This window comes from Micromys minutus (assembly GCF_963924665.1).
Source record: "Micromys minutus genome assembly, chromosome: X".
NCBI lineage: Eukaryota > Metazoa > Chordata > Mammalia > Rodentia > Muridae > Micromys > Micromys minutus.
Genome location: NC_137970.1, coordinates 17,979,060 through 18,005,843, shown reverse-complemented (window position 1 = coordinate 18,005,843; position 26,784 = coordinate 17,979,060). Strand labels below are relative to the sequence as shown.

General features: G+C 39.8%; 1 protein-coding gene and 1 pseudogene across 7 annotated transcripts in view; one reads left to right on the top strand and one right to left on the bottom strand.

Moving 5' to 3' along the window:
* Positions 1-26,784, top strand: part of LOC308414308 (protein FAM156A/FAM156B-like) — a 115,079-nt gene that overhangs the window by 38,763 nt on the left and 49,532 nt on the right. For 3 of the 6 annotated variants that reach the window (XR_013974872.1, XR_013974873.1, XM_080909532.1), the window contains exon 1: positions 1,958-2,127. The exons of 2 other annotated variants lie outside the window; for them this stretch is intronic. The gene's annotated coding sequence lies outside the window, so the exon portion shown is untranslated. Of the gene's footprint in view, positions 1-1,957; positions 2,128-11,629; positions 11,769-26,784 lie in introns of those variants that run through there. One more of the 6 variants, XM_080909534.1, reaches the window with a different exon arrangement.
* On the bottom strand, positions 6,291-7,034 carry LOC308415765 (nucleophosmin-like; annotated as a pseudogene). The gene has a single exon. The product of its transcript is annotated as a nucleophosmin-like (transcript).

Here is a 26,784-nt window from a genome sequence, read left to right as displayed (position 1 = left end):
TAGTTCAAAAAGGATGAATGATTTATTTGCAAACAATCTCTTCTTAAAAAGTTTATTTATTTATTTATAAATAATTCTTGAGACAGGGTTTCACTGTGTAGCCCTGGCTTGTCCTAGAACTTGCTCTGTAGACCAGACTGGCCTCGAACTCACAAAGGTCTGCCTGCCTTAGTAGTGCTGAGATTAAAGGTATAAGTCACTATCTCCTGGTTTACAGTAGTCTCATAAGGGTTTCTTTAGTATTTTACAACATTGCAGACCTGCCTGTGCTTAGATATATTACTTTCAGGTGCATGATACTCTAAAGGAAAGCCAAGTTCACTCACTGTCTGGCTTCCTTTTACTCTCCTTTTACTGTCGGGTCTAGGGCACAAGTAGAGCAGAAGCTAAATATCATAGAAATCATAGATTTCATGCAGTAACTGTGAAAACTATAGCTCCTATATTCAAGGGAATAAGAAATATTTTCTTCTGGATCCATTTTGTGTGACCTTGGCCCAGGGACACAGAATTAGTTTACCCCAATGTCAAGTTCCATCATAGATGCAGTTTTAAAGTTTTGTTTTGTTTTTTAAATAGTTTTATAGAACAAAGGAAGTCATAAATCAAGGCAAGTTTACATTGATTTGTAAGCTATTCAATAGGCCTAAGGTGTTTCCAAAGACATTTTTAGCTCTGGGATTGGCAGAGCTAATGGTCTGCTAAATTAATCACTTCTAAGAGGCTTTTATTTATTAGCGTAAGATATTAGTCCTAAGTAAATAGCTTCTAAGAGGTTTTTATTTATTATCACAGAACGTTAGCTTTAAGTTAATAGTGTCAACGAGCTTTTTATTATCATGAGATGTTAGTTCTAAAGTTACAGCTTCCAAAAGATTTTTATTTATTACCACGAGCGTTAGTTGAGAAATGGAATGAGGAAAGGAAGGCTAAAACTAGCTCAAGATAAAGCAGTTAGCCTCGGAACCTGCACAAGTCTAAGCTCTCCATAATAATTCCAATGGGCCCATCAGTCTCTGCAGACAAACACAACCTCACACGGTGTCTTTTCAGGAATTTTCATCACAAAACTATTTGTTTGAATAAAAGAAACTTTGGATAGGGGGAAAAAATTGCAGTGCACCAAAGAGTTGCTAGGCCGGACACAGGCATCTGTGCTGCCTGTTTGCTACTCCATTTGGCTTCTCTTCAATACAGTTAAGGAAGGGGCCTGACCAGAGAACAAAGGAACTTAACTCCAGGAAAATAACAAAGGCTGAAATAGCTGGAAGAAAAGTCTTTCAGAGCCCTGACCTTAAGGCTGGCTTCTTCATAAAATCCTATGAGAAGAAAAAACTAGTAAACTACACATCCAAAAAAGTCTTGATGCTAAAGCAACTGTCAGTAAGAATTCTGATTCACAAACTTGGTGCTGTACTACCTAAAATTTCAGCGTTCTGAAGGTGGAGCCAAGTGGATGAGGAGTTCAAATCTGGCCTTGGTGAAATACCAAGTTCCTGACCAGCTTCCACTACAGGAGCCCATGGCTCAAACAAGCAAACATACAAACAAAAAGGAAAGAAAGCAATACAGATTATTTGTGTACAATACTGTTCAAAATATACCTTCTTTTGGTAAAAGATGTGATTTTTTTCCCCCTGTGTTTTTAGGGTACAGGTAAAATCATTAAAAAAGGTTTTATGATCAGAGAGGTGAGGGCTGCAAGGCTTAGCTTAGTAGGAGGAAACCTGGCTGAAGGACTGAATGGCTAGAATTTAAGGAGACCAGGGCTGTGGGGCTGCAATTCACAAGCTCTGTCCTTTGGCCTGTAAGAGCTTTGGAAAGTACATCCGGGCAAACCGTAGGGAAACTGGCCGCGACCTCACTTTTACTACTGCGCAAACGCAAAGGTTAGCCAATCCCAGAACGCGGCTTACTGCTTCCTTCCGGTGGGGGGCGGGACTTCGGCTGATTTTCGTTAGGGCGAGGATGGGCGTTAGGGCTTTCATCGCGGATCCGGTTCACCGTGCTCTCTTAGGCAAGTACGAGCGACTTCGGCGGTTTTCTCCATTCCGTTTACCTTCCGGAGTCTTCATTTCTACAACTGTTAACTGAAAAGCAGCGGAATTTTTTTTTTGTTCTGTGAAGGTGAGTCTCAATTTCTGTGGCCGCTAGATGGCACTGTTGGCCGCGGTATCATAGTCCCGCGCACTCCACCCCGCCCTTTGTGCTTAAAAAAAGTCGTGTTTCTAAATTATGCTTCCTCCATCCGGTTCTCTCTTGCTTGGTGTTTTGCTTGCAAGTGGATAAGGCCCTTTGCTCTTCTAGTAGGCGGTTTTGCTTTTCCTTCTGTTGGGCAACCTATACACCACAGCAAGTAGTGTTTTCGCTTTTCTGTTCTTTTTTTAACTCGTCATTCAGATCTTTGTAAACATCTTGTTCTTTCACTTAACCGTTTGCAGGGGTAATAATTAAAACAATTCTTATCCACATTGCTATTATCCAAGCTCACTATAGTTTACAATACTTGATTCGGGGATTTTTTTCCCCTTCATCCCTATGGGTATAATTTAAACATACAGAAATGAGTATTTGTGTTATTGCCTTAACAACTTAAAAAGAAAGAAATCTCACTGAACCTCCCTGACAGGTCTGATTATGTTACTTAATGATTTGAAAAAGACCCTAGGAACTGGAGAGATGGCTCAGCCCTTAAGAGCTAGTACTACTCTCTCAGAGGACCCTTCCTAGGACCCACCTTGGCTCAAGAGGATCAGATGCCTCTGACCTACATGAGCACCTGCACCTACATGCACAGACACATGTATGATTACCAAGTGATAAAAATGAATCTTAAAATGAGAAAAAGACTTGAACATTTTCCCCAAATGTGACAGTATCATCTAATAACTGATTTTCCTCCTAATGCCCATGTCAGGTATCATAAAGTATACCTAAAGGTTGTACCATGCTTGCTTTGCTTCCTTCTTGCTCAGCATTATACTTTAAGCTCAGCACCAGAACAGCTCTGTGTTCTCAACATTGGTATTTGTTGAACAAATGACCAAGTGCCTGATTTCTTTAGGGTACAATTCTCTATCCTGAGTCAGATCATGCCTAGTGGTCTGTAATATAGCTACTGGGAAGACAGGTAGGAAGGGTTGCAGTTCAAGGCCTGCCTGTGCTGTAGAGTGAGTTGAAGGCCAGCTGGGACTGCTTAATGAAATATTGTCTTGAAATTAAAAAAAAAATAGGAGAGCTGGAGATATTGTTTCATTGTAGGCCAATGCCTAACATGTCCGTCATCCTTGTATGAGATGCAGGGAAGCATTTTACAAAGTAAGCATGTGATTAGACAGTGATGGACTAGGGATGTTGGCAAATTTTGGTACTCTTGTTGCTCATCTTGTTACTCTTGGTTATTGTCTCAGTATCTGTGTACCATCACTTCTATAAATGAGATTGGTAGCAGAACCTGTTTTAGGGCATGGTGACCCACAGGCCAACAGCTTGTGTCCTAGGAATGGGGGCTGCTTGTTTACCTTTTTTTTTTTTTTTTTTTTTGAGCAGGCTTCTATCAGTCCAGAGTAGCCTTGAAGTAGCAATTTAGTCTACCTAAGGATGATTAGACTATCTGGTTCCACATCCTCAAGTGCTGGGATTACAGGTGTAATGTCAGGGGAATATAATGAAGAAAAGTAAATCAGTATTTTTTTAAAGATAATTTCTCCATAAAGTGAAAAGAATATTGTTGTGCTGACATACTGTTGCAACATCTCCAATTATCCACAATGCATTCAGTTCATTCACTCTTGGAAGAGTACTCTTTTTATAAGGATTCTTGTTTACTATGCCTTTCCTGTGATTTATAATAACAAATTATTATAAATATTATAGTAAATTAATATCTAATATAATTATATATGGCAATGGCTTTTATTTATATTAAATATTAGTGTATGTGTAACTAATAAAATTTAATGTAATATTTATTAAATATAAGCATTATATATTGTTACTGTTATTATTATGGCACTGAGTATTGACCTTATATATGCCAGGCAAATGCTCTACCACTGACCTGTATATCCCAGCCCTAATGCTTTTGGTTTGTTTGTTTTTCCAGGCAAGGTTTCTCTGGGTAGCCCAGGCTGTCCTGGAACTCAGAGGTCTGCCTGCCTCTGCGTCCTGAGTGCTGGGATTAAAGGCACGTGTCACTAGCTACCAGCTCCCAACCCTAATTTTTAAAAAGTAGTTAGATTATTAATTTCAATAGTTGCAGGTTTAGAAATTAACTACCATCCATCACCTGCATTGCAAATTCATTTTCTTTTTGGAAAGTGAATTATGACAATTTATTAATAAGGCAGGCAGTTTTTTTCACCCTAGAGGTAAAGTTGACTAAATTCATTTTACAAGTTTGGATGTCATCCTTACACACGGAGGCCGTACTCCCATACATCTGCGGGTAGTTTAAAATACGTGCTGCTGAAGTGAGCGCTGCAGTTATGTTTATCAGTTTCAGATGTATAATTATCTTTTTCTCTTCCAAATTTACTGACATTTTGCCCTAATGCTGGGATAAAATTTTATCCTAATGCTGGGATAAAATGTTTATAATGTGGAAGGTGAGTGCCCAGCTGCTGAGCTATACCCTCAGCACCCAGCCCCTGTTTTAGGGACTTAGTCTTGTGTAGAACTGAAGGGATCCCTCTGATTTACCCACCCTTCCTGTTATTTATTTACTTAAATTTTATGTGCATTGTTTTTTTGCCTGCATATATGTCTGTGTGAGGGTGTCAGTCAGTTCTTGTAGTTATAGACAGTTGTGAGCTGCCATGTGGTTGCTGGGAATTGAACCTGGCTCCTCTGGAAGAACAGTCAGTGCTCTTCACCACTAAGTCATCTCTCCAGGTCGTCCCCCCCGTCCCCCCCCACTCCCCCCCCCCCTTGTGTGAGCTGCCCTGTTTGGTCCTCTGGAAGAGTAGCCAGTGCTTTTAACTGCTGAGACACTTCTCTAGCTCCCAGCACTTATTTTAATCTTTTCTCTTCTTTTGAATTTCTGTTTACCCTGCCTGAAAAACCTTGAAGATCCAAAGAAACAAAAAGAAAAGAAAAAAGAAAATCCACAGGACCTGTCTTAGGGTTTTACTGCTCTGAGCAGACACCATGACCAAGGCAACTCTTATAAGGTTATCATTTAATTAGGGCTGGCTTACAGGTTCAGAGGTTCAGTCCATTATCATCAAGGCAGCATCCAGGCAGACATGGTGCAGGAGGAGTGGAGATTTCTCCATCTTCATCTGAAGGTTGTTAGCAGAGTACTTCAGGCAGCTAGGATAAGGGTCTTATAGCCCATGCCCACAGTGACACACCAACTCCAACAGGGCCACACTTTTTAATAGTGCCACTCCCTAGCCCAAGCATATTCAAACTACTATAGTACCTTTCCCAGCCTTAAGTCCTTTCCCCATTCCTCCCACTTCTCCTTTGAGAGGGTAGGGCTCCCCCAGGTATCTCCCCTATCCTGGCACTTCAAATATCTGCAAGGCTAGACAGATCTTCTCCAACTGAGGCCAGGCAAGGCAGCCCAGCTAGAAGGCTGTATCCCATTGACAGACAATATAGCTTTTGGGACAGCCCTTGCTCCAGTTGTTCAGGACCCACATGAAGACCAAGCTGCACATCTGCTACATGTGAGTAGGGAGGCCTAGGTCCAGCCTGTGTATATTCTTTGGTTGGTGATTCAGTCTCTGAGAGCCCCAAGGGTTCAGTTTAGTTGGCAGTTAGTTTTTCTGTGGAGGTCCTATCCCCTTAGGGGCTGTAATCCTTTCTCTTATTCCTAATAGTTGTCCCCAAGCTCTATCGTTTGGCTGTGGGTGTCTATGTCCATCTGAGTCAGCTGCTGGGTGAAGCCTCCCAGAGTATAGTCATGCTAGGCTCTTGTCTGCAAGCATTAACAAGAGTATCATTAGTAGTGTTAGGGATTGATGCTTGCCCATGGGATGGGTCTCAAGTTGGGCTAGTTATTGGCTAGCCATTCCCTCAGTCTTTACTTCCTCCCCTGTGCTTACATTTCTTATAGACAGGATATATTTTGGGCTGAGAGTTCTGTGGGTGGGTTGGTGTCTTATCGGTCTACCGGGCTTCCTGCCTGGCTACAGGAGGTGGTCTCTTTAGGGTCCATATCAATGTAGTGAGTCACAGCTAAGGATACTCTCATTGATTCTTGGGTTCTTCCTGTATCTTAGGTCTCTGTCTGGTCCTGGAGATGCCCCCCCCCCCCACTTCCATGGCCATTTAGCCATCTCTCATGTTCTTTCCCACACCTTTTCTATTCTTGCTTGCATTTTTTTTTTTTTTTTTTTTTTTGCTTTAATGTCTTCTACAGAACTAGGTTCTTTTGGTGTTTTAGGAGTTTATTTTTTCTGTTTTTTGAAGGACTCTTGACCCTTTGATCTTGTGGTGTTGATGGTTTTAAGTCTTTTCCATTTTGGTTTTATTTTTGTGCATTTTTGGCTGGGGTATCTCGTACAGGTTTCTTCACTGGAACCTCTTCACCAGTTTCCTCTTTATCAAAATCATCATCATCTTCTTCATCAAGTTTTACTTTTTTTCTGTGGGACCTTGTTACCACCTCCAGGAGCAGATCTCTTTCCAGACATGCCTAAGAGTTTTACATCCTCTTCATCTTCATCTTCTGACTCTGCATCTTCCTCTACAGGTACTAGGTGCTGTCCACTAATGTGCACAGGCCCTGAGCCACACTTCAACCTTAAAGCCCCCCAAGGAAAACTGTTGGTTGTACAGACATTTTCAACGTTGCCAGTGTTACTTTAATTGGACTGCCTTCATATTCATTGCTTCTGCCTCTACGACGTGTAATTCATCTTTGCCCCGCCCCTAAACTGACCGTTCTTAATCATAACTGGTGCTCATTTTTATCATTAACCACTTTAAAGTGACAGTCTTTGTCAGCCTTTAGTTCACACCCGAAAAGGTAGTTCTGAGGCCTGAGAGGGCTCATGTCAGTATCCATCGAGTCTTCCATGAGGTGGAGGTGCTCACTTTGGTGGGAGAAGGCGGATGGAAAAGAACTGCCTACTGTTCCACAGAACAGAAGCGCAGGACGGAATCAGGCCTTATAGAAGCTTTTTAGTTTCATGAGTTCCCATTTGTTGATTCTTGATCTTGGAGCCTGAGCCATTGATGCTGTGTTCAGGAAAATTTCCACTGTGCCTATGAGTTTGAGTCTGTTTCCAGCTTTCTCTTCTATTAGATTTAGTGTGTCCAGTTTAATACATTTGGATTTGGGTTTGTGCAGGGTGATAAATATGGATCTATTTTCATTTTTCTACATGTAGACATCCAGTTAGACTAGCACTGTTTGTTGAAGATACTTTTTTTTTTCTTGTATGGTTTTAGCTTCTTTGTCAAAGATCAAGTGACCATAAGTATGTGGTTTTATTTCTGGGTCTTCAGTTTAATTCAGTAGATTAACCTGTCTGTTTCTGCACCAATATCATGCAGGTTTTATCATTATTGCTCTGTAACACAGCTTGAGGTCTGGGATGGTGATTATTTACCCCAGAAGTTCTTTTATTGTTGAATATAGTTTACGTGCTCCTGGGTTTTTGTTATTCCAAAAGAATTTGCAAATTGCTTTCTGACTCTATGAATAATTGACATGAAAGTTTGATGGGATTGCATTGAATCTTGAGATTGCTTTTGGCAAAATGGCCATCTTTACTATATTAATCTTGCCAATCTGTGAGCATGGGAGATTTTTCCATCTTCTGAGATCTTCAATTTCTTTCTTCAGAGATTTGAAGTTTTTGTCATATAGATCTTTCACTTCCTTGGTTAGAGTTACACCAAGGTATTTTATATTATTGTGACTATTGTAAAGGGTGTTGTTTCCCTAATTTCTTTCTTGACCTGTTTATCATTTGTATAAAGGTGGGCTACTGATTTCTTTGAGTTAATTTTGTATCCAGCCACTTTGCTGAAGGTGTTTATTAGCAATTTTTAAGAGGATGTCCCAATTATATGTTCTTAAATAATTTCGTTTTGTCTTAATCTTTCTCATCTCAGAATTGTCAGACGTATCAGATTTTGGTTCACTGTAAGTTGCACAACTATGTACGTTGTTTTGAGAGCAGAGATGACTACTGTGGAAACAGCCATTTTCCTCAGAATAGATGGCAGGACCAAGACTCACTGGTGAAGAGTATGGCAGCTGATTGAGGGTTGGTGAAGTATGGCAGCTGATTGAGGGTTGGTGAAGTATGGCAGCTGATTGAGGGTTGGTGAAGTATGGGAGCTGATTGAGGGATGGTGAAGTATGGGAGCTGATTGAGGGATGGTGAAGTATGGCAGCTGATTGAGGGATAGTGAAGTATGGGAGCTGATTGAGGGATGGTGAAGTATGGGAGCTGATTGATGGTTTGGCTGTTAAAGGGAGATTGGAGAGGATAAGCAGACGACACTAGTGACTTCACTAGTCAGTGTTATTCTGCCATTCCCCAGAGCTGCAGGGCTCCACCTGCTTTCTCTGTCCTTTGAGAGCCTGACTTTATTACTTCCTCTAAAGGGAACCCTGACTAAAAGCAAATTAGGGATGAAAGGATTCATTTGGCTTACAAGTTGAGATTAAACTTTGTTTACTCTAAGGAAGTCCAGGCAAGAATGTAAAGCATCACATCTATAATCAAAAGCTGAGCGAGAATAAACATGGATCCTTGTTTGCTCGCTCTTATACAACCCAGGGCCTCCGGATAGGGAATAATGATGCTCACAGTAGGTTGAGTCTTACCATATCAGGTAAGGTCAAGATAATTTCCCAAAGACATTCTTACAGACCTACCTGTTCTAGATAACTCCTCATTGAGAGTTTTTTCCCAGGTCGTGTCAAGTTGACAGTTAAAATTATTCATCACAGTACTATAAACTGAGTTTAAAGCTTTAATTTTCTAATTGTTGCTAATATATAAAAATAGTTAAGTAATCTGTATTTGCCTCATACCATGCAAATTGGTAAACTCACTTTTTAAAAAATTTTGTATGCCTGTAATCATGACATTTTGAAATAGAGACACATTTACTTCTTTACAAAGAAATCATTTAAGTTCTAAGTATTTTAGAATGAGTACATTGGGGCCAGGTGTATGACTCAATAGGAGACACTGGCCTAGCATGTGCAAAGGCCTTGGTTCATCTCAAACAAAACAAATAGAACCCAAAGCATATCTAAATATGTAGCAGAAAAGAGAACGCCTCTCTAGGGTCATTCTGGCAACCATAAATTTTAACTCACCTGTTGGTATTTGAAACCTAGTGTTACTGGAGTTAGGGTCAGAACCTGGACCCTGATATGCTTTGTCACCTGTCATTAATAGGCCAATGAAAGAGCCAAGTAGTAGTGAAAAACAGGAAATGGTATGTATCTTTGTTGGCACACAGAGCTCCAGTGTCACCCTTCCCCCCAAGTCCATCTTCAATGTTCTGGCATGAGGTATAGGTTTATAAAGATGGCATGTGTATTAGTTAGGGTTCTCTAGAGTCACAAAATGTATGGAATGTCTCTATATATTAAGGAAATTTGTTGTGACAACTTACAGTCTGTGGTCCAGCTACTCTAACAATGGTCAGCTGTGAATTGGAAGTCCAAGAATCTAGTAGTTCAGTCCCACAAGGCTAGGTGTTTCAGATGGTCTTCTGTCGAAGTAGATTCAAACAGATGTGCTGGCGAGTAAGTGCAAGCAGGCAAAGAAGAGAAAATTTTCCTTCTTCCAATGTCCTTTTGTAGGTCTCCAGCAGAAGGTGTATCCCAAATTAAAGGTATGTACCACCACTCCTTGATCTGGGCCTTGTTTTGTCCCAGGCTGGCCTTGAACTCAGAGATCTCCTTGCCTTAGTCTCCTGGGATTAATGGCCTTTACTACCTTGCCTGGGCCTAAGCTTTTCTTAGCTACTATACCTCAAAAATCTCCATGCCAAGATCCAGGTCGGAAACTTGTATTTCCCAGCCTCCAGATATGGATCCCAGTGAACCTTTTCAATTTTGGATTGCAGTTCATGCAGATATAGTCAAGTTGACAACCAGGAATAGCCACTACAGCATGAGATCTGTCTAACCACAGCCCTGGTTAAGATGTGGTCTTACTCACCTTTGGCACATCATCAGCTTAGATCCTGTCTCTCTTACAGGGTGTGTTGTCAGAACCATGTGAAATCCATCCTTGTGAGACAGGTTCCTCTTCTGGCTGGCACCAGGCTCTTCAGTCTTTTCTTTGTCTGAGGATAAGATTCTTGAGGAATGTCCAATTTCTCTGGGGCTGACTGTACTCTCTTGGCCTTCTCCTTGCTCTAGAACAGTGTTCAACCTGTGGTGTTGACCCTTTTGGGGATCAAATGACCCTTTCACAGAGGCCACCTATCACCATTGGAAAACAGATAATTACATTACGATTCCTAACAGTAGCAAAATTAGTTATAAAGTAGCAATGAAAATTATTTTATGGTTGGGAAATGAGTTGCATGAGAGGGTTCCAGCTTTAGGAAGGTTGAGAATCACTGCCCTAGAGAAATTCCAGTCCTGCTTCTGCTATGGAATTATTAGCTGGTCTCACTGTCATTCTTAGTGTGCTTCAGCTGAATAAACTTGAAGTAAAAGTTGATTATTATTTTTTTCCATTAGTGCCTTGGCTTGGACAGGTATGAACACCCCACCCCAAACTAAGATTTCAGGGAAGGACAGAACACAAGATCTTGAAGACCACTATCAGAAGGGAAGTTCAGCCACGTATTCTGAACTTTGATTCCCAAAAGGCTTTGATTCCTAAAAGCACGTACTTAATCTTAGTCATGTGATTTTATAATCTATAAGGCCATCAATTCTATAATCATGACTTTATAGAGAATAAAGAGTTATCTCATATCTTCAAAATGGAAACCAAAGGCTGCTAGTTTTTAAAATTAGTAGTAGATTTTGTTATGGTATTTCATACTACTTTATGCTGATCCATGGCTCATCCCCTTTACCATTACCTTCCTCGTTCTGCAGGTCTGTCTTTACACCAGCTAGCAGCTTTTCTGCTTTCAAAACAAAGGGTTCTGTAACAGGACAATACAACTTAATATGGCAGTAGTAGTTAAATATAGGGGAGAGTATGATGTGCTACTTGGTAAAGGTTTGTCACGAGAATATCACTTGTATGAAATAAAATAACTCAAGTCTCTGTGGTTTTTTAGTGATGCTGATACTAGGCAGGAAGAGAAGAAAAGGAAGGCTTTTCTGCAGCCATAGAGACTCCAGGCTGTTTGTGTCTGGTTCCTTTGAGACAAGTGCCTTCTTCAGTCCATGGTGTGTATTACCAGCTCCCCCTGCAGGCTGATCACTTCAGTTTGTTCCCCTTTTTAAAACTGAGGGGAAACTGGCCTAGAGAAAGACAGACAGATGGGACAGAAAGGAAATTGGGTCTAAAACTGCCTTTCCAAAAATCATGTCTACTTATGATAGTGTTTAAAGTGAAATCTTGTTTTGTTACAGTAAATATGATTTCCTTTTCAGTTATGTGGGAATAAACCTAAATAATTTTAAAAGATTACAGTTTGTTATCTTTGTCTAGGACACCTGTCTATTACTGACAGCGACAAAGACACAGTCTTTCCTGATGCCTGGGACATGCCAAAGGGCAGGTATATTAAACAGAAGCCAGAAGGTTCTTGAGGAGGAGGGTCCAGTGGCCTTCTGCTCTGTGTCCTTGGCTCTGTGGTGGGTAGTTAGGGTGAGTATTGAAAGAGTGCTCTTCCTGAGGAATGGACTCCAAGGCTGGCTTGAATGGGAGGCCTGTCCAAAGGACTGTATATGTTGGTGGGTGAGCCAGATGTTCCTGGAGATCAGCCTACCAGGAACTGCACATTGGGAAGGTGTATGTCTTATGGGCCCCAAGAAGGAGAGTTGAAGAGACCTTACTAGCTATTTCTGCATAGGCTCAAGGCCTGTTAATTTTTGGATAGGAACAGCTGAGTTCTGATGAGGTGAATCAGGAACTTTCTGGGTCCACTTGGGAAAATATAAATGCATTTTGTAATGGTTTTGGCCATTCCACCATTTTTTCTAGCAGTGATCTAAGCTGGAAGATACTTCTGAAGTATGTGAGTCGGTTTCTATGACCATTAGGTGGCAGTATTGCCCTAGAATGTGACCCCGTGCATAGCTTCACCCACCCTTTGTGTTTGAAAAAAACGGAGATGTTGGAGTTTTTGCCTGCTGGGATGGTGCCATTGATTGCTGCATTCTAGATGTTCCCTCCTTACAATCCAGGGTCTGTGGACTTAGAATGCTTTACTTTTTAAATTGCTATTTCTCCTGTGGGATATTTCTAGGCATTAGGCTTCTCAGTATTTATTCTTCTCTGAAAGGTCTGGTCATTGTTTCCCTTACTTGTCCTGGGGCCTGTTAACATTCTTGCAATAAAGACTCAGTTTCATCTCAGTCTAGAAATTTCTGTAAAATGTAATGAAAACAATACTAGTCTCTGCCCTGTACTTATCACTATCTATATTTAATGGTAATTGCTTTGTAGGTTTTCTCCTCCATAAAGGTACATTTAAAGCATATGGATATTTATACCTATCTGCTTTGATGCTTTTAACATCTTTTTACAAACACACCTGCCAGCTCAATAACCACAGCTGTCTTCTTAAAGAAGATAAGAGATAGTGTATTCTGGAGCTATTTTGACTGACCATAGCCTAGCAACACAGATTTAGGTTATTCCAAATGCCATGTTCCAACGTGGAAGCGGTTTCATGAAGTTTTATAGTTTTAGAGAATAAAGCAAGTTTAAAATATATTGGAGGATACATCAAAGAACTAGGTATGCTGTCTGAGCTTTTACATTGGTGGAAGCTAGTGATCTAAATGAATAGATTCCAAAAGGTTACTATTAGTCACAGGATGTTCCAATATAGAGGCGGGCAAGGAATGGCTATACTTCTGTAGGGCTAGAACTAGCTCAAGGTAAGATCATTAAACTCTGGACCTGCAGCCTTTCTATCCTCACTGTTCTCTGCAGTTCCTGTCAATCAGTGAGTCTGCAGACACACTTCACACACACACACACACACACACACGCACACGCACACGATTATCACAGTAAACCTCATTTACATGTTGTAAGTGGTTGGAAGAAGAGTTTTATTTTTTAATTATAGATCAGAGAGGGAGGGGGAGGGGAGAGAGGACATGCAGGCAATAGCCAGGGTATGGGAGCAGAGAAGAGAGCAAAAATGGTGGGTGAGACCTGCCAGGTATAAGGGGTTATGTTGTTTGGGAAGAGGACAGGTTAGCTGAAACAGCCAGGGAAGTAGCTTGGGGCTCTGGTCTGTTGGAGGCTGAGTTAATAGAGAAGTAGATTCCTCTTTTCAGAGGTTGTGGAGCTATAGGAGCAGGTAAGAAAGTAATGGTGTTTCCTAGCATTAACAAGGAACCCACGTTACAGGGTTTCTGAAGAATGCTGAATGTTTACTGAGTAAGAGTCTAGCTTAAACTGAGCTGAGCTAAACTGCTATTTGGGGTTGGGACCTGACCCATGTATTAATTACCCAGTCTCATGTTTAATATGAACCACCTTGACCACATAATCATTTGAAAAGCTGGTGAACATTTTTTTTTACATAAAACATTGTTCCTAAGGACATGGTTCTATTAGTTCGCTTTCTTTTCACCATATTTTTTCCTTAGTGCACCAAAAAGTGCCCAGAAGTGTTTTCATAATATGCTTTCAATATGCATATTATGTTCAGTATGTATATAAGTGATGATTTTTTAGAGTAATTTTTTAAAAACTACATTTTAAAGGTTTATTTTTAATTGTGTGTGTATGTACATACACGATTGCATACATGTATGAGTGCATATGTATGTGTGTGCACATAAGTACAGTGTCCACAGAGGCATCCCATCAATCCCTTGGGGCTGGAGTAACAGGCTGTTATTGTGAGCCACCAAACATGGGTGTTTGGAACTAAACTTGGGCCCTTGACAAGAACTTTACTTTCTCTTAACTGCTGAGCTGTCATGCCAGCTTTTAAAAACAATTTCTTTATAAATATATTTCATAGTGCTCTACAGTGTTTGAACTAACCATGGCTTTCTTTTCACTTAACACTTTGTTCTGAGCTCTGAATGTATTATTATAATTAAAATAAGTTTTTTGTGGTTGGAGAGATGGCTCCGTGTTTAAAAGCACTTGTTGATTTTGTTGATGACCCAGGTTCAAGTTCTAGCACCTACATGGTGGCCCACAACCATCTATAACTCTTAATTTCAGGGGTTCCAATTCCCTTGCTCTCTTTTGACCTCCATGGGCATCAGGCAGGCACATGGTACATAGACATACATTCAGGCAAAATGTTCCCACACATACAGATGAATCTTTATAAGTTTAAAAGTAAAATTCTTTACCTGGGTATTTAGCAACAGGAAAGCATCTTGCAATGCCATGTTCAATATAGAGTGTAAGAGATCAGGGACATGGGTAAATACTGTTTTACTTGCAGTGTTTGAATACTCTTGATGATTGGCTCCATCTACATCTGCATGGCATGTTTCTCACAAGTACAATTCACCACTAGATGGTATTAGTACCTACTTGAGGAAGTGATGGCTTACGTAATGGCCCAACAGGCACTTAGCCTGTGTCTTGCCAGTGTTACATGTCATGTTATTATTTCTCATTTCTGAAAATGTGGGGTAGACCTTTAAAGAAAATATTGACACTATGATAACATGTACCTTAAAAAGAAAAGAGGATAGTCTCATGTAGCCCAAGCTAGCTGTAGTTGAGAATGAGCTGATCTTCTGGTTTCCACCTCTTAAATACTGGGGTAACAGCTGTGACTCTACATACTGAGTTTATGTGTGGTTAAAAATCAAGCCTAGGGCTTTGTGTATGTCAGGCAAGTATCCTGCTAACTGGGCTAAAAGGTCCTCAGCCCCAAATATACTCTCTAAATACAATAGCTCAGACATACTGTATATGGTAAGCTTCTAATTTTTGCTTTCTAATAGAAAAAGAAAAATGTCATTTGTAGGAATCCATGAAAGAAATGTGAGTCAGAAAAGCACATTTATACATTTCTCAAAGATACTCTTTCTGTAAAATAAAGAACATTTTGTATGTAAAGATTTTCACTATAATAAATTGTTTATGATATATTTCTTGAAGCAGACTTGCTGTATTAAGAGCAGAGACTCTGTATACCTTAGTTTTATACTGAAGGAGAGGTAATTCCCATTATATAAAAATTATTGTATTTTAATATCCTTACTATCATTTATTGACTTTAAAATATCATAGTGTTAGATAATAGCTACAGATATAGAAATGAACCCCAGGCATCACAAACATTATAACTATTATCATTGAGTTTTGCTCTTTAATTGAGCTTTAAGTTTAAGGCTGAATATAAATTTTCATATTTCTGTAGCTAGGTTTATGACAGTTTCTGCTGCCCATGAAACACAGTTCATGGAGAATGTTAAGTAAGCATTCTACTGCTGTGTCCTTTTTGTTTTCCCAAGCCTTCATGCTAAAAATGTCATCCCTGAGCTGGAGAGCTGGCTTAGAGATTAAGAACACTGACTATTCTTCCAGAGCTCCTGAGTTCAATTCCCAGCAACCACATGGTGGCTCACAGCCATCTGTAATAAGATCTGATGCCCTCTTCTGGTGTGTCTGAAGACAGCTACAATGTACTCATACTTAATAAATAAGTAATTCTTTTTTAAAAAATGTCATCCTAATCTACCTTTTCTGTCACTGGATTTTACCCCTATTTATCCTGTTTCTCAGTGTGCTGTATTGTTTTCCTGGATTACCTAAACAAAACCCATGTTTGTGATTTCTTTCAAACTCCCAGATATTTTCCTAGACTTGCTACCTGTGAAGACACTTACAGGACTTTAAAAATGATTATTATTTATGCATATATGTGTGTACCTGCATGTCTGTGCGCCATGTGCATGCATTTCCCCTGGAAGTAGTCAGAAGATGGTATTGGATCTCTTAGAACTGGAGGTACAGGCAGTTGTGGGGCATGTGATGTTGGTTCGGGGTACTGAGACTGTCTTCTGGAAAAGCAGTGAGTACTTTTAACCACCCAGCTATCTCTCTAGCTTTGGACTCCCCCCCCCCCCACTTTTGTTTCGTTTTTATAGGACAAGGTTTCTTTGTGTAGGCTTCGCTGTTCTGGAACTGGCTGTATAGACCAGGCTGATGTCAAACTCACAGAAATCTCCCTGCCTCTGCCTCCTGAGTGCTTGAATTAAAGGCATGCACCACTACCACCACCTGGCTTGCCCTAGAGTCCTAATGTCTATTTTTCTTCCTTATAATCTTTAAACTTGTGGTAATGTAGCCCAGTTAGACCCTGTCCTATAATCTCAGTAGAAATGTTGGACTCCACATATTCTGATTTAGTAAACTCCTTGAACATGCACATTATTTTAAACTTCATCCATGAGGAAGGCATAGTGACAGCTATGCAAATTGTTCTTTTCATCAGATTGGGTGGAAGGACCAAGAGTTGCTGGTGGTGGGATGGTGAGAGCAAGAAAGAGATTCTGTACTGAGAGGGGGGGGGAGAGGGGGAGAGAGAGAGGAGAGAGAGGAGAGAGGAAAGAGAGGGAGAGAGGAGAGAGATGGAGAGAGAGGAGAGAGAGGGAGAGAGAGAGGAGGGAGAGAGAGGAGAGAGAGGGAGAGAGAGAGGAGAGAGGGAGAGAGAGAGCTGATAGTACTAGCCTCTAAGTGAGACATGTTCTTTCAAGGTGTTCTTTCAGCTAGAACTTAATAGTATAAGCTGAGCCTGCCCAGAGAGAAGCATTCCTGCTCATCACTTTAATCTCTTTAGACATGTGCTCTAATGACTTTAAGTAAATGGTCCCACCCCATATGAATATGTGTAGAATTCTTGAATAAAATTCCCTTTAAGAATAGCCCTGTGCTCTCCTTTCATGTTGTAGGTAATAAATCTTTCTTCAGTCTTATGTTTTGGCTTTGCTTATTTTAGCCATTGTAAACCCTTTTGTATTCATTAACAATGGGAGTTGTGGCTTCACCAACTATTATTCAATTATTTCCACTTTAAAGGGGTTATCGGTTTTGCAGCGAAGACCAGAATAAATTATACTTGTTTTATATGCCCATTGACAACCTTACTTCATTGTCATCATGAAGAGGCCTAACTGCTCTCTCGAGTCCCTTCATTGGATTGTAGAAGTTTACAAAGCCATTTTTCCTTGTACCTTCACTCCATCATTAATTCTTTACTCTAAAATGGCATTTTATATATTTTTGGTATATAATTTTGAGATGTCTAGCTATTCAGCCAAGTTGTCTTAGAACTCTCATTTTCCTGATAGTCTCTCTTGAACTATAATTTCGAGCTTGCACTGTCATATTTAGCCTAACAGGTGATATCTCTTGTCATTTTGGAGTACACAGACAAGATAGAAGGTTAAAGAATATCCATGACCCAGCTGCTCACACAAATCCCTTGTAATAGGTTTTATACTTCCAACATGTTTTGTATATCATATTCATTTTTTGTAGTTGAGATAATATATATTGCTCCATACTGAATTTTGAAGTTGTTTAGTCAATTATTAGACAATTAGTATATTTTGTTTAAACCCAGAATCCAATACTTTGACATTTATACTTTATAAAATACTTAAAATGTTTCTGACATAGAAAAAAAATACAATGCAACTGATGTCGGAGAAAAGTGGTAAAAATTGATGCTATAAAGGGTTTTCTAGTGAGCTTGCTTACAAAGTATTAAATGGCACAAAAGAGAATTTAACTAAGTGAGTGCTGCTTTCCAATGAAACTGGAAGATAACTAGTGTATTAGCATGACTTGATGGAAACTGAGAAAGAAGATTCTACACCACTATTGAAGTTTCAGGATGCTGGGACAGTTTCTGCTAATATCCATTCACCATGACTGACTTCCAATTAGACTCCATTCCTATAACAAAAGGGGACAACCCTGACTTAGAACCACCTATGAAAAAGGACTTGTCTCTAAGGGGGCATTGCAGGGTTACAACTACCATTAGGTCCCACTCTGCCATTATGTTCCCTATGCTCTCATCAGGAAAAGCACAATTCTGCCAGGTGGGCAAGATGAACCTGGCTAACAACTATTCAAAACAACAACGAAAACAACAACAACAACAACAAAACCCCAGCCAACCAAACAAACATACAAAAAACAAAACCAAATTTTGGCCAGATCCTCTGAGTATTAGCCAGAGGTAGACAGGTACCACAAAGAGCTTTTTCTTCATTAATCTCTTTAATTGTGAAGTGTGCACAGTGGTTTCCCACTGGGAAGATATTATTTCTATTATTCTACAACAAATATTGTTAATAAATTCTTATCCACACTGGAGATGAGAATTCTCATGTTGAGTTCTACAAGTTGACACTTTCTGGGAGTTGCTGGGTTACAGCAGCCTGGTTCTCCAGCCCTAAGATAGGTTTGGTCATCCTTCTTTCATCAATAAGCGACATTGGAAAGAGGAACAAATAAAGAATCACCATTTTGGAGGTCCTGACACCTGGTTTAGGATTCAGTAGAGGGCAAGACTTCTGTATGACTAAGCGGTCCTGCTCAATTGTGACCTTACTCATCATTGACACATCCTTGTCAGGCCTGCAAGGTCAGCAGTGTGCAAAGTCTCTGGCCTACACCCGGGCTCAGCCTTTCCCCTCCCAGAATGAGATTCTTGGGGTAGATTCCCATTTCTTAGCGTCCATTGTCTCAATAGTCTGATAACCCAAGGCTGGGGCACAAGTGTTTCTTTTTAGAATATCTTGGCTCCTGCTGAGAATGAGATACACTTTGCAAAATTCCCTTGAGAACGTTCACCAAGAGTCGGTATTACTGTACCCTGACATTATTGCTACCCTTTTAAATATTACTAAATTGAGACTTGGCTATAAATAATATCAAAGGTTTACATTTTCATATATTTAAGACCTATACATCTGTTTTCACATGTTTTTTTTTTTAAATAAAAAGTGAACATACAAGATATCATATAAGATACTGTTAACTTAAAATGAGTATTTTGTCATCAGGATTATAAATTCAGTGTTAGAGCATTTGCTTAGCACTACATGATTTTGGGTTCAATCCCCAGCTCGGCAAAAAGTAATGACAAAAAGGGAAAATATTCTCATAAGTAAATATTTAAAAGGTAGTGGAAAACAGCTCTCAGAAACTCAAAAAACACATTTGGAAACCTGGGATGGTTCCCAGTAGAATCACAGACTTCATTCCCTGCCCTAGATGAACTACTATCTTGCCTCTAGCCTCCTTGTTATCTTTGTGAATATCAGTTGAATAGGCAATTTACATTTGAGTGACTGCTGGACCTGCTGTAATCCTAGCATTTAGGAGGTAGAGGCAGGGGGATTAGGAATTCTAGGTAGCCTCAATTATGTAGCTAGTAGGAGGTCAGCATGGACCACTTGAGACCCAGCTTCACAAAAAAATCTTGAACTTGAGTCACTTGTTTATTTTTTACATTGTGATACCTTGCCTTGGATACATTTGAAGAATCCTCCCACACTAAGATTACAGACAAGAAGAGATCACATATACTTTTCTTCTGGGAAACACCAAGTTCAATTCCTGACTACGCAGTCTGATATTTCCTTGTGGAAATGTCCAGGTAGGAATGAAGATATCTTAAGGAGATACTAAACATTTGCTCCCTTTGGCTAACTGTTGAACAAATTGGAATCCCCCCAGGAATCTCATTCTGGGGGATCTAAATATACTGAAGCTCTGTGCCAGCGAGAAGGAGAACAGAGAGTTCCCACAGTTCTGATGACTTGTCAGACTACCTTGTAAGAGCCTAAACTGATGGCTAGGGCCATACAGTGACTATGACAGCTTAGTTAGGCATACTTTTTGCCCTGTGTTTTAACCTTAATGTCACTTCCTTGCACTGGAAGATGGGCTTGGGGACAGATCACTGGAGTTCTGTGCTCCTCTGCCCTCTGGCTGCAGTAACCAAATCTTTCCACTGTTTACTGTTACCTTGTTTAATTGGCCTATTGAGGATAGGTGGTCTGTCCAGGCCTGTGCTACTTTACTATATGACTTTAGAAGTAAAGGTTTCCCCAAGCACCTTACAAGTTAGCCTGTTTAAAAAAAAAAAAAAAAAAAAAAAAAAAAAAAACAAAAAAAAAAAAAAACCCTCACCTGAAATGGGAGGACTCAAATATCTATGGCATTTAGTAGTTTTCAGTGCTGTTATAGTCTATGTACCTCTATACTGTCTAGGTAGGACACAGCATGGCACTAAAAAAACCTTAAAAGTGAAGAGTTTTCTTCAGATACTCTATAGGCATATCAGTCTTGTGACCCTAAGCTTAGAGGTTTGGATGGCTGGTACTCTTCAGGATGGTAGACTTTATTCATTCTTGTAATATCCAAATTCTCAAATTATTTTTTTTGCCTGTCTAGGATAGTGAATAGAAAGAAAAGCTTAGAAATCATGTAGACCAGTGGATTTTAAAATCTAAGTGGAAGGAACCTGTGGTGTGGCGGGGAGTGCAGTGCATGGAGGGAGCAAATAGTAAAACCCGCATTTCTCATCCCTGTGCCTCAAAATAAAGGGACTATCTATACTCCAGTGGAGCTAAGATGGAAGGGACATTCTTGTAGACACTGGCCCAAGCTTGGATCCCATGAAACCCTAGGAAAAGTAAAAAACTGTGGGTTTGTCTGTCTTTTTTTTTTTTAATGGCAAACCTAAGTGTCATTAAACAGGTTGTGGAGTGGGAACATCTTCATAGAAGCAGGGGGAGGGGGAGGAGGAATGGAAGAGGGTGGAAAGGGGATAACATTTGAAATGTAAATACGTAAAATATGCAATAAATTAAAAGTAGAATCAGTTAAAAATGGAACCTGTTTTTGTTACAAAATATTTTTTTCGGTTATGTTACGATAGAGCTAAAATAATTTAGAAGGCTTTTACGATATTTCTTGTCATTGCCTCTGGGAGCTCAGATACAGGGAGGGGGCCTATCCACTATTGGCAGGCTCTTCCCTGCTCTTCCCTGCTGCTCAGGTGTGACTGCGGGTGGGGAGAGCCCCAAAGGATGAGAGGCTCCAGTGGCGGCTTGTTTGGCGTTGTGAATACTGCTGTGAGTAGTTAGATTCAGATAAGAGGGCCGAGAGGATACTGAGTGCGTCAGAAGTGGGTTCGAGGCTGGGGTGAGTGGGAGGAGCATGTCCTTGTACGCGTCTTGAGCGTGAGACGCAGGGGGCTGTCGGGAACAGGTTCTGGACATCACCAACCGCGTCTCTTAGGCAACAGGCAACTACAGCATTGGGAGGAAAGTGCAGAAGACTCGAGCCAGACTGGCAACAACCTCCCCAGCATATGCGTGCAGACTCTGAACCAGCCAATCCTTCCCTAAGAAGAGTTCATCATTCCAATGTGGTAGGGACTTCCTGTTGCTGTTGCCATGGTTCCGCGGGCGGGACTTAAAAGAGGCTTCCTTTGTTTGAATGGTTCTCCAGTCCCCTTGCTCAGGTTTGAGTGCGTTGTGTGTTGTTCATTTCACCTGTCTTTCCCTGCCTTCATCTTATGGGCTGTGGGCAGAAAAGCAGCGGAAAAGATGGATGATCCTCCGAAGATGGACGATCCTCCGATGTGGGTGCCTGTCTGTTTTTTTAAAGTCTTAGGTGGCCGTACTGTGCCATACAGCCCCTTCTCTTCTGCCCTGTGTGTTTGAAAAAATACTGTGAGTCTTTTTAAACTAAAGAGGCTTTTTTCCCCTTTCCTTCTTCCCTTCTCTTCTTACCCTTTCTCCTCCCCTCCCCTTCCTTCTCTCCAGTAGGATTTCTGCCTGTCTGGAACTGGCAGTTGAGTTAATAAATTCTAGAGTTTACCTTGTTGATATTCACAGACTTAGAACAAATCCCTTTATTTTTCAAGTTGGCTTTACTGTTTTGGGGCAGCCTAGACACTACAGCTACTTGTATTTTAGCTTCTCTGAAAAGCCTTATTATTCTATCCCCTGCTTTCCCTGGGATTTGTTGACCTTTATCAATGTGTTCTTTCAGTATAGACTTTGTTTCACTTCCGTCTGGATATTTTCTGTAAAGTGTTAATGAAAGCAGTTCTTTTCCTACAGTCCCATCACCCAGTGGTCACCATTAATTGAATTTTTTATGGTAATTGCCTCGGAGGTTTTTCTAATCCATACGGGTTTTTTAAACATACTGGGATGCATATTTATACCTTTACTTTAGCATCTTAAAAACTTATTTAGAAAATAAGACAAAATTCCATTGACATGTGTAATTGCTGAGTCACATTGTCACCTGAACATTTTCTTCAGTGTGACAAAATTATTTAATAACTTATTAAAACTACAAACAACCCACAGCCCCCATCTCAATATCAAATATTATAAAAACTGTTGCTAAGGATAAGATCTGTGCTAGTTTGTTTCTTTTTTACTCACCATCAATTTTTGAGCACATAAAGTGGCTAGCAGCGTGTTCTGAATAGATATGTTTGTTGTGTATAAGAATTAGTGTTTGATTTTGGCAGAGCAATTTTTGTTTACAAATACAATGTGACATTTCATAATATCCTGTAGTGCTTAAGCAGTTTTCCTACATGGCTTTTCTTTCCATTTAAGCTATGTAATAAATATCTTACTGGGATTTCAAACCACCTTTGTTTCCAGGGTTACATTCCTTCCCAGAGTGTCTTTTGTTCTTGTATTTAGCACAAAAATGTGTTCTACAAAAGCATGTATAATGTAGAATGCAATTCCATGCCTGTGTGCCAGAGGTGCCACAGATGTGAAGGGCGATGCCTTTAATATGTGCTTCAGTGTTGCTAGCCTGCATAAAAAGCGCAACAGGTTCTTAGTTTGAGTCCTCACTACTGGGTCTCACCTTATTGCTGTCTCTACTATTTGCCTTGACATGCATCATAGTAGGGAGAGATTTTTAAACCAGCATTTTATTTATTTATTTATTTATTTATTTATTTATTTATTTACTTGAGTCTGGGTATGATGAAATCTCCTTAAATGTAATCTCATGAGGTTTTCATTCCTACTTCCCAGTAGAAAAAGCACTATGTAATTTTGAGTGAACTGAGTCAAGGGGGAAAATCTTAATACATTCTTCAAAGATACTTCTTCTGTAAATTACAAAGAATATTTTCATCCATTCTCATATTTCTAGAAGCAGATTTATTGGCTTCACAAGTTCAAACTTTTTTATATTAATTATATTTGCCTTTGACAATATTATACATAAATACAGACTTTATTTTATACTCATATTGTATTTTATAACATTTTGCATGAAATTAATTCCCATTCTATGTGAACTTTGTTTTCTGTTCACTTGCCAACATGTATAAATTCTGAAAAATTGATTTAATGTTGCAGATGTAGAAATTAACCCCACAGTGACACATATATTATAGGTGTTATCCTTTTAAATTATGGTTATGGGTTCCAGATATATAATTATTATTACTACCCTACCCCCCACTTCTCTCCTGGGGAGAACTTAGAGCTTGAAGCTTCAGGCATACTCACTACCACTGAAATACTGCTGCCTCCCTCCTAGCATTGAAGCCTACGTTCCACCATTTTATTCTTCTGTGCAGAGCTGACAGTCCCATCTAATCTTCCTTTCCCTGCTGCTCAGTTTTAGCTTCCTCCTTTTATTTTTCCACTATTCCATGGAAGTCTGGATCAAAATGCTTTGAAAACCTCAAATAAAAATTCTAAATGACTACATGTTTGAATAGTCTCCTAACTACTTGTTAAACTCACTACCCTCTAGGACGCCAATACATGTCTGTTCCTTGTGGTAGTTTAGCACAATTACATGATTTTTATATTCTCCCTAGAAGGACTGGGTCCCACAGATTCTGATTCATTAAAGCTGCCCATACATGCACATAAATTTAACCTTCACCCATGAGGGCAGAGCTGGTAGTTGTGGAAGCAGTTATCTTCCTTTGGGACTGAGGGGGTGGGTAAGCAGTGATGATGTTATCAAAGGAAGAGATGAATACAAGGTGTGGCTGGGAGTGGTAGCTCCACTAACCATAACTTCTACCATTTCCACCTTAAAAGGAATGTCAGCATTGACAGAAGACCCACAGGAACTCTACTTGCTTTCTCTGTCATCTGGCAGTTTTACTTCATTGTCCCCATGGAGAAGGCTGACTGCTTCTTTGATCCTGTCCAGTAGGTGTGGGAGTTTATAAAACCTGCTGAAGAAATTTATTCCATATATTCACTATTAATTTATCATTAATCCCATGTGATGAAATGGCAGTGTCTTTTATTTGCTTGTTTTGTTGGTTATTTTTGAAATAGTATATGCTTGTGGGGTTCAGTCTGTTTCTAGTCTTCTGCTCAGCCTTCCATGTTCTGGGATCAGAGAAGTGTGTCATCATCCTGACTTTCTAATTCATTTCTGTTGTAGTCACTTTGGAATGTATGGAAGAGAATAAATGAAAAACTGTAATTCTTTCTTAATGTGTTTTGCATATTGCATTCATTTTTCCATAATTGTGGTAATATACTATACTGTTCAATATTAGATTATTAAGTAGTGTTTTCCTTTTAGGTAATTAGCACATTTTCTTTCTACTTTTTTTGAGACAGGGTTTCTCTGTGTAGCCTTGGCTATACTGGAACTCACTTTGTAGACCAGGCTGGCTTTGAACTCAGAGATCTGCCTACCTCTGCCTCTTGAGTGATGGGATTAAATGTCTTTGCCACCCCATCCTACCATCTATATTTTCTTAAAATTCAAATTTCCCAAGTCTATCATATCTATCTCCTATAACATAACAGTTCCTTCATTGTTTCTGACAAAGAAAAAATAATGCTATGACAAACATTGTTAGGACATCATTGCCCTCATTTTAAACAGTGTGTCTTCTGTGGCTTTCTGCCAAATGGACAGATACTGCAAAACTCCTTTGACCAAAAACCTTGCCAGTATCTGCACCATTGTGTACCGAGATTACTGTTAACCTTCAAAATGTTACTATGTTGCGATTTGAATTTGTTGTCTTCAGTTTTAAAAATGTCTTTTAAGTTATTTATGACTCGGTGCCTTTTCATACATTTAAGCCTTGAATATTATTATATATTCTGTGAAAATGAAGTTTTAAGATTTCATGTGTGATATTAATTTTAGAAGGAATACATTGAGGCTAGAAGTGGCTTTGTAGTTGCACAGTACAATTAAATCTGTGGGCTGAGTACTCAATTATGCCAAAAAGGGGTGGGGGGTCGACAACAAACAATGAATGAATAAACAGTAAAACAACCAAAAATTTCTCAAGGAATGTCTGTCAGCCATGCACTCCAGATATTTCCATGTGCAAATTTATGATCTTAGAAAGTTCAAAGGTCGTGGTTGCATACTTGACTCCCTGCCCTATGTAAACTGCCACCATGGTTCAGCTCTATTGTTGGCCCATCTCAGGGTTCTCCTTGGTATCTCTCAGTTAAAGAAACAGGTTAATGTGAATCTCCCCCCTCCCCCCCTTTTCATGTTACAGTTCCTTGAGCTGGATATTTCTGAACAATCTTACCACACTAAGACTACAGGGGATAGAACACATAGGTCCCCTTCTTGGGACCCACTGGTCATATTATAAGAGAGGTCCCACTCCTGACCATGTGTTCTGCTGTTTTTATTACATCAGTAAGCTTGTGGGCTTTGAATGTTAGAAGAGTATATACTCAGTCTTAGCCACATAAGGCCACCAGCTCTGGAAGTGCACAGTTAGGGAGAGCAAAAATTTCCTTACATCTTCAAAATGGCAGACAAAGAATTCTGTTACAACATTCTATAATCTATGATGCAGATAATTGAACGTAGGGAAATTCGTCTTGTGTTGTTTAGAAAAGATATGCTACACACATTCACATTAAGGAACAGGACCCAACTCTGTAGAGATTTGGTTTTCAGTGATTAATGCAGATATGATGTAGGGAGTCTAAGAAGGTAGCAAAGATACACTACCTTGAAAAAAAAGATGATTTTTTTTTCATATCTCTTGGTTAAGTTTATGCATGGTTTGCAGCTTACAGTATTACAGACCTTGGCATAGTGGTTACTTCTGGGTGTACTACATGCACTCCTAGGGATGGTTAATTTTACTCATTTTCTTTCTTTTGTCCATTGTCTTTTCTGTTTGAGGCAGTGGGAGGAAAGCCTAGAGAGATTGTGATACCAGTAGATTTCAAACAGTTTAAGTGCAAGAAACTTTCTTGGGAAAGGGTGTCTGGTGAGATGAGGAGGCACTGTAGATGAAAGGGGTTCTTCTCTTATATTTCCCTACCTAGTTGTTGCTATCCTGTTTTTTTATTATTTTAATTATTTTATTGGATACTCTCTGTATTTACATTTCAAATGTTACTCCCCCTTTCCCATCTCCCCTCCCCCTCTACTTATCTTCATGAAGGTGCACCCTCTCCCAGTCACTGGAGAAACAGCCAGAGAACAAAAGGAGTTTTGTTTGTTGGGCTATTTGTTTTTCAGGAAAAGAGGAGACTGATGGAGCTCGGACTAGAAAGGATGGTCTCTTGAACCTAGGCCAAAATCTACCCTTCATGAGGCCTCATTTGCTCACAGTACTTACTGTGTAAGACCCCCTTAAGTAAATTTGTGCTTTATTATTTGCCACCCGTGACTTCTGTGAGGA